The sequence below is a fragment of the Schistocerca piceifrons genome, chromosome 1 (assembly GCF_021461385.2).
Source record: "Schistocerca piceifrons isolate TAMUIC-IGC-003096 chromosome 1, iqSchPice1.1, whole genome shotgun sequence".
Taxonomy (NCBI): Eukaryota; Metazoa; Arthropoda; class Insecta; order Orthoptera; family Acrididae; genus Schistocerca; species Schistocerca piceifrons.
Window position 1 is genome coordinate 68,277,095 of NC_060138.1, and position 9,867 is coordinate 68,286,961.

The 9,867-nt window shown below is 44.2% G+C and overlaps 1 non-coding gene across 1 annotated transcript; it reads left to right on the forward strand.

The window, feature by feature from the left end:
- Window positions 1-806: 806 nt before the first annotated feature.
- On the forward strand, window positions 807-879 carry Trnad-guc. The gene has a single exon. It is a non-coding gene; the product is annotated as a tRNA-Asp (tRNA).
- The last annotated feature ends 8,988 nt before the right edge of the window (window positions 880-9,867 follow it).

A 9,867-nucleotide genomic window follows, 5' to 3' on the forward strand; every position in this document is an offset into this window, starting at 1 on the left:
CCTTTGTTAGCAGTAAAGAATACATGTATTAAAACTTCATCCATAAGGTGGCCTTGTTTCACGCGTCTCAGTATTTATGAAGTCATATGTCTTAAAACATAGGTCGTACAACGATATATTTGCGTAGGTACATTCAGTGGCATACGCGGATACCGTCTACAAAATGTTTGCTGATAGAGTTAGCAGCAAAGAGGTAATAAATGTAAACGTAATGCAAGATGCGGCAGTTTTTCAAGCATCTCAGTGATAATGATATCGTATCTCCTGATCAGTGTATCAAACAATGATATAATTTTGTCGGTGCATTCAGCGGCATATGTGGATACCGTCTGCAAAATTTGGCGCGAATAAAGTTGGTAGTACAGAAGTAATAAATTTAAAAGTCATGCATGATGGGACAGTTTTTCTCGCATCTCATTGTTTACGACACCATATCTTCTGAACTGTGGTAGGTAGGTTGTTCTTACCCCCACAGCAATTATTGTCTATGTGTAGTCACTTTGGTAGAAATGTCAAAATGGTTAAAATCGCTCTGAGCACTATGGGACTTAACACCTGAGGTTATCAGTCCCCTAGAACTTAGAACTACTGAAACCTAACCAACCTAAGGACTTCACACTCATCCATGCCCGATGCAGGATTCGAACCTGCGACCGTAGCGGTAGCGTGGTTCCAGACTGAAGCTCTTAGAACCGCTCGACCATAGCGGCAAAGCGGTCGAAATCTGTCCAGTGGTTTAGAATGAGATATGGAACATACGCACTTACCATTTTTATAATGCGTATGGATCACACATATTCCAGTCCGCCCCGGTAGCTGAGTGGTCAGCGTGACAGACTGTCAATCCCGAGGGCCCGGGTTCGATTCCCGGCTGGGGCGGAAATTTTCTCCGCTCAGGGACTGGGTGTTGTGTTGTCCTAATCATCATCATTTCATCCTCATCGACACGCAGGTCGCCGAAGTGGCGTCAAATCGAAAGGCCTGCTCCACGCGAACGGTGTACCCGACGGGAGGCCCTAGCCACACGACACGACACATATTCCTTCAAAGGGAACAATACAATTTTTTGCTGCTACGATCGAGTGGTGCTCGGTCGCTTTAATAAAAGAAACAAGTTAAAGAAAACAATAGAAGGACATTTGTCAGACTTCAAGCCAGAGGCAGTGGATTCATTATTCTTTTGACCTTAGGATTATTGCGTATCGGTAGTAATAATTTGTTAATGCGAGTCCACATTTACCTGTAGGTCTTCCTGTAACTGACTTGGTAAGTTACTTCGAAGGTCAGAGGAAGAAGAGGGCATACCTCGCCCGAAAGCACTACGCCTAGTAATACAATGCGGTGCTCAGATTGTCACCGACGTTCGTTCCCGTATTTCGGCAACAGAAATTGTAGTCGACGGGTCGTGAATACAAGGAAGTACAAGACGGATCACTTGAACCAAAGCTGTATCAAAATGATAATAGCGATATCACATAAACATAAGTGTAAAGAGAAAGTATTCAGGACAACGATTATTGTGTCGCTGATCTTCCGCACAGATCAATCTTCGAAGTCATTTTACTTTATTTCATTTTTACTATCATAGATCTGAAAGATGAAAGAGGCGGATTCTGCTCTTGGAAATTTTAATGTTGCAACACCGTAAGGTCTTGAAGTGCTCGTCCCGTACCAACTTTAATGTACCTCCTGCGTCCTATTCTGCATGTGTTTATCTTGCAGGCACCTTCGTCAGACGTACAAACGTGCTGTTGTCTTACGTTCTTGTAAATTTAATTAATACTTTTTCCAACCTCCATATTCACTGTGAGCTTTTGCAATTTTAATCCGAAATCGCCTTTTGTCCTCATTCTGTACAGGCCCATCACAGCCGTGAGCGTCAGCGTGTGGGAACGTATCGTATTCCAGACACAGCTTTGAGGCCAAGGATTTATGTGCGGCAGAACTTCCTCCCTCACTTTGATTGTTTCTTCCAAAGGCCCGCCTGCTTCGGAACTTGAGGCTCGGCTTCCCACGCACTTCGACTTTCCCAAGCTATGAAAAACAACTCTCTTTCTGTGACATTGGCCTTGGTGTAGAAGGCGCCCCCTGACCATTTTCGCCGCAGTTTATCTTTCTTCATATCTGCCCACTGAATTACAGGATGACAGTAAAGGTGGTACAGTAGATCTCATAATTTGTACAAGTTTTACCTTTCCAGATTGGAGAGCCCCATCTTACCAACGAAGAAGAGAAGCACACTTATTGTTGAAAAAATTATCCACGTTCCATCGACTGGTTATGTTTAGAGAACTACCAGTCACCCCATTCTACCGATTCCTTAAAAAATCGAACTCCCATGTGTGAAAAAACTAGTTTTTCACTCATCTCAAAGTCTGAGACGTCATACCTCTTGGCCTATTTGCCATACTCTTACGTAAGTATGCAAGTACATTCAGTGGTAAATGTGGATAGTGCTTGCAAAGAGAGGTTGCGAATAGAGTTAAGTACTAAACAAGTAATACATGAAAACGTCATAACAGATGCTGCAGTTTTACTGCACAAACAGAGTAAAAGTAGTAAGTGATTAACTATTTTCATTTCATTATTTTATGGGGATCTTAGCGAGAAGTGTTTCAAAAACGTATGAAATTATGTATAAAGTTTTCTAGAATTCGCTGTCGATTCTGCTAAGAACAACCCTGTCACTGAACTGTTCACAGTAACACCCTCTCTGCCCTACCTTCCTATTCATAACGAATCCTACTCAGTTTATACCATTTTCTGCTGTGTTGATATTACGCTATACTCATTTGACTTTAAATTCTTTTCTTCTTTCCATTTCATTTCACTGACCCCTGCTATATCGAGACTGAGCCTTCGCATTTCCCTTTTCAGAATTTCTAGCTTCCTTACCACGTTCAAGCTTCTGACATTCCACGCCCCGACTCGTACAACTTCATCCTTTCGTTGGTTATTCAGTCCTTTTCTCATGGTCACCTATCCCTTGGCAGTCCCCTCCCGAGGATCCGAAAGTGGGACTATTCCGGAACCTTTTGCCAATGTAGAGATCATCACGAAACTTTTTCAATTGCAGGCCACATGTTCTGTGGATACACGTTATGTGTCTTTAATGCAGTGGTTACCATTGCCATCTGCATCCTCGTGCCGTTGATCATTTTTTTTTTCTTCCACCTTCAGGAGCAGTTTCCCACCCCAAGGACAAGAGAGTGCCCTGAACCTCTGTCTGCTTTTCTGCCCTCTTTGACAAGGCCGTTGGCAGAATGAGGCTGACTTCTTACGCCGGAATCTCCAGCCGTCAATGCTTATTATTAATCAAAATTTTTGTTCTGGCGCGTTTCAAACCCAAGTAATCTGTGGTTTCACCGCCAGACACCACACTTGCTAGGTGGTAGCCTTTAAATCGGCCGCGGTCCGGTAGTATACGTCGGACCCGCGTGTCGCCACTATCAGTGATTGCAGACCGAGCGCCGCCACACGGCAAGTCTAGAGAGACTTCCTAGCACTCGCCCCAGTTGTACAGCCGACTTTGCTAGCGATGGTTCACTGACTAAATACGCTCTCATTTGCCGAGACGATAGTTTAGCATAGCCTTCAGCTACGTTATTTGCTACGACCTAGCAAGGCGACATGTTCAGTTACTATTGATATTGTGAATAATGTACCGTCAAGAGCGACGTTCACCATTAATGGATTAAAGTATTCCACCAGCTACGTCCGTTTTTCTAAATTCTAATTTCCTTGTCCTGTTCCAGACCTCACGCCAGCCTGCGTGAGCTAAAACGCTTGCATTTCGGCCTCCTCTAGTAACACGGTGTTGGCACTTCTGCCAACCACAACATAATCAAAGACACTACCCCGAGACTACTCAGATCAAAATGTAGTAGTGATGAAGAGTAGGCTGAAGTTTAAGAGATTAATCAGGAAAAGTCAACACGCAAGGACGTGGGATATGGAAGTACTAAGCAATGACGAGATTCGCTTAAAATTCTCTAACGCTATAAATGCAGTAATGAGGAATGGCTCATAGGCAGCACAGTTGGAGAGTAATGGACATCTCTAAAAAGTACAATCACAGAAGTTAGGAAGAAAAAGAGGGGTACAAAAATGTAACTACGAAGAAACCATGGGTAACAGAAGAAACACTTCAGTCGATCGATGAAAGAAGCGTGTACAAAACTGATCAGGGAAATTCAGGAATGCGGAAATACAAATCTCTGAGGAATGAAATAAATAGATAGTGCAGGGAAGCTAAGACGAAATGGCTGCATGAAAATTGTGAAGAAATCGAAAAAGAAATTACTGTCGAAAGGACTACGCAGCATATACACTCCTGGAAATTGAAATAAGAACACCGTGAATTCATTGTCCCAGGAAGGGGAAACTTTATTGACACATTCCTGGGGTCAGATACATCACATGATCACACTGACAGAACCACAGGCACATAGACACAGGCAACAGAGCATGCACAATGTCGGCACTAGTACAGTGTATATCCACCTTTCGCAGCAATGCAGGCTGCTATTCTCCCATGGAGACGATCGTAGAGATGCTGGATGTAGTCCTGTGGAACGGCTTGCCATGCCATTTCCACCTGGCGCCTCAGTTGGACCAGCGTTCGCGCTGGACGTGCAGACCGCGTGAGACGACGCTTCATCCAGTCCCAAACATGCTCAATGGGGGACAGATCCGGAGATCTTGCTGGCCAGGGTAGTTGACTTACACCTTCTAGAGCTCGTTGGGTGGCACGGGATACATGCGGACGCGCATTGTCCTGTTGGAACAGCAAGTTCCCTTGCCGGTCTAGGAATGGTAGAACGATGGGTTCGATGACGGTTTGGATGTACCGTGCACTATTCAGTGTCCCCTCGACGATCACCAGTGGTGTACGGCCAGTGTAGGAGATCGCTCCCCACACCATGATGCCGGGTGTTGGCCCTGTGTGCCTCGGTCGTATGCAGTCCTGATTGTGGCGCTCACCTGCACAGCGCCAAACACGCATACGACCATCATTGGCACCAAGGCAGAAGCGACTCTCATCGCTGAAGACGACACGTCTCCATTCGTCCCTCCATTCACGCCTGTCGCGACACCACTGGAGGCGGGCTGCACGATGTTGGGGCGTGAGCGGAAGACGGCCTAACGGTGTGCGAGACCGTAGCCCAGCTTCATGGAGACGGTTGCGAATGGTCCTCGCCGATACCCCAGGAGCAACAGTGTCCCTAATTTGCTGGGAAGTGGCGGTGCGGTCCCCTACGGCACTGCGTAGGATCCTACGATCTTGGCGTGCATCCGTGCGTCGCTGCGGTCCGGTCCCAGGTCGACGGGCACGTGCACCTTCCGCCGACCACTGGCGACAACATCGATGTACTGTGGAGACCTCACGCCCCACGTGTTGAGCAATTCGGCGGTACGTCCACCCGGCCTCCCGCATGCCCACTATACGCCCTCGCTCAAAGTCCGTCAACTGCACATACGGTTCACGTCCACGCTGTCGCGGCATGCTACCAGTGTTAAAGACTGCGATGGAGCTCCGTATGCCACGGCAAACTGGCTGACACTGACGGCGGCGGTGCACAAATGCTGCGCAGCTAGCGCCATTCGACGGCCAACACTCCGGTTCCTGGTGTGTCCGCTGTGCCGTGCGTGTGATCATTGCTTGTACAGCCCTCTCGCAGTGTCCGGAGCAAGTATGGTGGGTCTGACACACCGGTGTCAATGTGTTCTTTTTTCCATTTCCAGGAGTGTAGGAAAGTCAAAACAACCTGAAGTGAAATTAAAAGCAAAGCTGGTAACATTAAAAGTGCAACGCGAATTCCACTGTTAAATTGAGAGGAGAGAGCGAATAGGTGGAAAGAGTACAGTGAAGGCCTCTATGAGGGGGAAGATTTGTCTGATGTGATAGAAGAAGAAAGAGGAGTCGACTGAGAAGAGATAGGAGATCCAATATTAGAATCAGAAGTTAAGAGACCTTTGGAGGATTTAAGATCAAATAAGTCAGAAGGGATAGATAACATTCTATGACAATTTCTAAAATCATCGTGGGAAGTAGCAACAAAACGACTATTCATGTTGGTGTGTAGACTGCATGAGTTTGGCGACATTCCATTTGACTTTGGGAAAAATATCATCCACACAATTCCGAAGACTGCAAGAGCTGACAAGTGTGAGAATTATCGCACAATCAGCGTAACAGCTCATGCGCGCAAGTTGCTGAAAATAATAATATACAGAAGGACGGAAGAAAATGAGTATTTGTTAAATGACGATCAGTTCGTCTTTAGGAAAGGTAAAGCCACTAGAGAGGCGATTCTGAAGTTGCGGTTGATAATGGAACCAAGATTAAAGAAAAATCAAGACACTTTCATAGGATTTGTCGACCTGGAAAAAGCATTCGACAATGTAAAATGGTGCAAGATGTTCGAAATTCTGCGAAAAATAGGGGTAAGCTATGGGAAGAGACCGGTATTATACAATATGTACAAGAGTCAAGAGGGAATAAGAAGTGTGGACGACCAAGAACGAAGTGCTCGGAGTAAAAATGGTGTAAGATAGGGACGTAGTATTTCGCCTCTGCTGTTCAATCTGTACATCGAAGAAGCAATGATGGAAAAAAAAGAAAGGTTGAGGAATGAAGTTAAAAATCAAAGTGAAAGAATATCAATGATACGATTCGCTGATGACATTGCTATTCTGAGGGAAAGTGAAGAAGAATGTAGTGATCTGCTGAATGGATTGAACAGTCTAATCAGTACAGAATATGAACGGAGAGTAAATCGAAGAAAGACGAAAGCAATGAGAAGCAGCAGCAACAAGAATACCGAGAAACTTAACATCACGAAGTAGATCAAGTTAAGGAATTCTGCTACCTATGCAGCAAAATAACCAGTGACGGACGGAGCAAGAAGGGCATCAAAAGCAGACTATCACTGGCAAAAAGGGCATTCCTGGCCAAGAGAACTCTACTAGTATCAGACACAGGCCTTAATTTGAGGAAGAAATTTCTGAGAATGTACGTTTAGAGCGCAGAATTGTATGTCAGTGAAACATGGACTATTGGAAAAGGGGAAAAAAGAGAATCGAAGCATTTGAGGTGTGGTGCTACAGAGAATGTTGAAAATTTGGTGGACTGATAAGGTAAGGAATGAGGAGGTCCTGCACAGAATCTGAGAGAAACACTGACTAGGAGAAGGGACAGGATGATAGGACATCTGTTAAGACGTAAGGAATTGGTTCCATGGTACTAGAGGGGGCTATAGAGGGCAAAACTGTAGAGGAAGACAGATACTGGAATATAACCAGCAAATAATTGAGGACGTAGGTTTCAAGTGCTACTCTGAGGTGAAGAGGTTGGCGCAGGAGAGGAATTTGTAGCGGGCCGCATCACACCAGTCAGAAGACGGATGACTCAATTGTGGTCACTGAGAGGTAGATTTTTAACACTCTTCAAACTGAAGTCATAGGCTAGTTTGTTACCTATAACCATCCAAATTCCGGCTCTCTCTGTTGATTAATTACAGAGAAATTTACAAAATAGCTAAAGCAAAAGGCCCAGTAAAATGGGGTAAATGCCCGCAGAGCGGGTCTTTGCCTCATTTGAAGTAAACAAGGATAAAAATGGATTTCATAATAAAAACACTTGAAATAACCCTTTGTAATATTTTTGTATTATGGGCAAGCTACCCAACACAATATTGATCTGTAACATCCCGTAAATTTGAACATAACTGTTAAAAATACAAAAATCTTCTCCATGAAATGAGGATTACTACGATGATCTGAAAGAGTTCAGTTACTGAGACTAAGCTATGTAGATACCTAGTAAATAGTGTACATTGTTAGGTCCTCTCGTTCTTCCTTGAAGTCCAAGGCTCTTGTTCTTCTTCTTCTTCTTCGGATACTTCTTCGCCAAATAGCAAGTCCATATCTAAACTACTGTCATGAAGTGAGAAGTGTGAATATGACTCTGAAGAATAATCAGCTGGCTGTTTTACACGTTTTCTTCCTCTTTTTGGCACTGATGTAATGAAATTTCACTTACGTCGTTTTGTTTGTATAACACGCTCTTTTCTTTCTTTGACACGTCTTTCCTTCTAAGTAGCAAGTTTTTTCCCATGCATTCTTCTTCCATTCGCTCTTTATTGGATGTCGGCGTCAGAAGCACAGATTTCAATCCTTTGCCAGAAAGTTTCCTCTAAATTTTTATTTTATACAGCAGAATTATATCTTAACGTGAGATAATTCCATACAGTATGTGTTTAATGTCACCTTTTTCCAGAGATTATTATTGAAGAATTGTCGTCACACTGTCGGAGCTGCGGGATGTACCCCAAAACACTTGCTGGGATTTGCCCCATTCCGCCATTTACTGACAAATGCAAGCATTTCCGGTTTTTAGGAGCCGACTGGAATAATTACGTGAAAGCGAAGCTTAAATACAATAGTGTCAACGAGTGACTGGTTGATTCTGCCTTTCAAACCTTCCATTATACAATGTTCAAGTAAAACATCAGAGAAGTTACGCGCATGCAGTAAAAAACAGACTTACCTCACTTTCCCACTTCTGGCCGGCCTGCCCGAACTAACTTTCATGGAACAATAAGTTACAATAAGACAAACCTGCCATCTCGTGGTCAACACCTAAATGAATGCCAGTCAGTTCAATAGCCGTGCGTGCTTTTAGCCCAAGCAGCGCTTTATCCATACCTACCCTACACATTTTTTCTCATCTTAATATTTGACTTAAACTTTTAATTTTTATTAAAAATGAAATTCCTCCAGCTGCACTTAAAATTTTATATTTAGTTCGCTTCTCGTTTCGGCGTTGCGTCAACGCCATCTTCAGACCCGTACACTTTGATGAAATCAGTTGTGTGTGGCTCAGTCTAGAAGTCCGCGGTGAGACCAACACGTGCCCCACATGGATGGCGGGCAGTAACTAGTGTCCCACCTTCATCCAGTTTAAATATGGATGTACGAAGATTAAACTTTTACCCCTTAATGAGCAAAATATGACAGTATTTTAAATTTTCAAATTCGGCCGATAATTATACAAAATACTGAAAATGAAATCTTTGTTGCCTAGATAGGCAACCTGCAATGGTACTGGGTGACTGATCATTTTAACCATTTAGTAATGAGGCCGCTTAAGGGCAAAGCATTTCCGGTTCTCTGCATCACGTGTGGGATTTTTCTGACGAATCACAACTTCATTTCTGTTGCTCTTTCCGTGCCTTTAAAACCTTGACGATACTTCCATTTGTGCAGCTGAATGGTCCAGTCACATTAATGTTCCCACTGTCTAAAGCCTGAATAACCTTCTTTTGCAGGAAGAGAGTGAGTGAGGTTCTGGAAGGTACGGACAGCGACGTGAAGTCATGCCGACTCCACCGCCGTGGCCAGTCGCGCGAGGTTTCTGGGTTGAGGATCCACGGCACGAACAGCTCGCTCGAGGTTCAAGTGGCTCTGAGCAGTATGGGACTTACGTCTGATGTCATCAATCCCCTAGAACTTAGAACTACTTAAACCTATTGTATTGTACAGGGGTATTACAAATGATTGAAGCGATTTCATAAATTCACTGTAGGTCCATTCATTGACATATGGTAACGACACACTACAGATACGTAGAAAAACTCATAAAGTTTTGTTCGGCAGACGCCGCACTTCAGATTTCTGCTTCCAGAGCGCTCGAGAGCGCAGTGAGAAAAAATGGTGACAGGAGCCGAGAAAGCGTATGTCGTGCTTGAAATGCACTCACATCAGTCAGTCATAACAGTGCAACGACACTTCAGGACGAAGTTTAACAAAGATGCACCAACTGCTAACTCCATTCGGTGATGGTATGCGCAGTTTAAAGCTTGT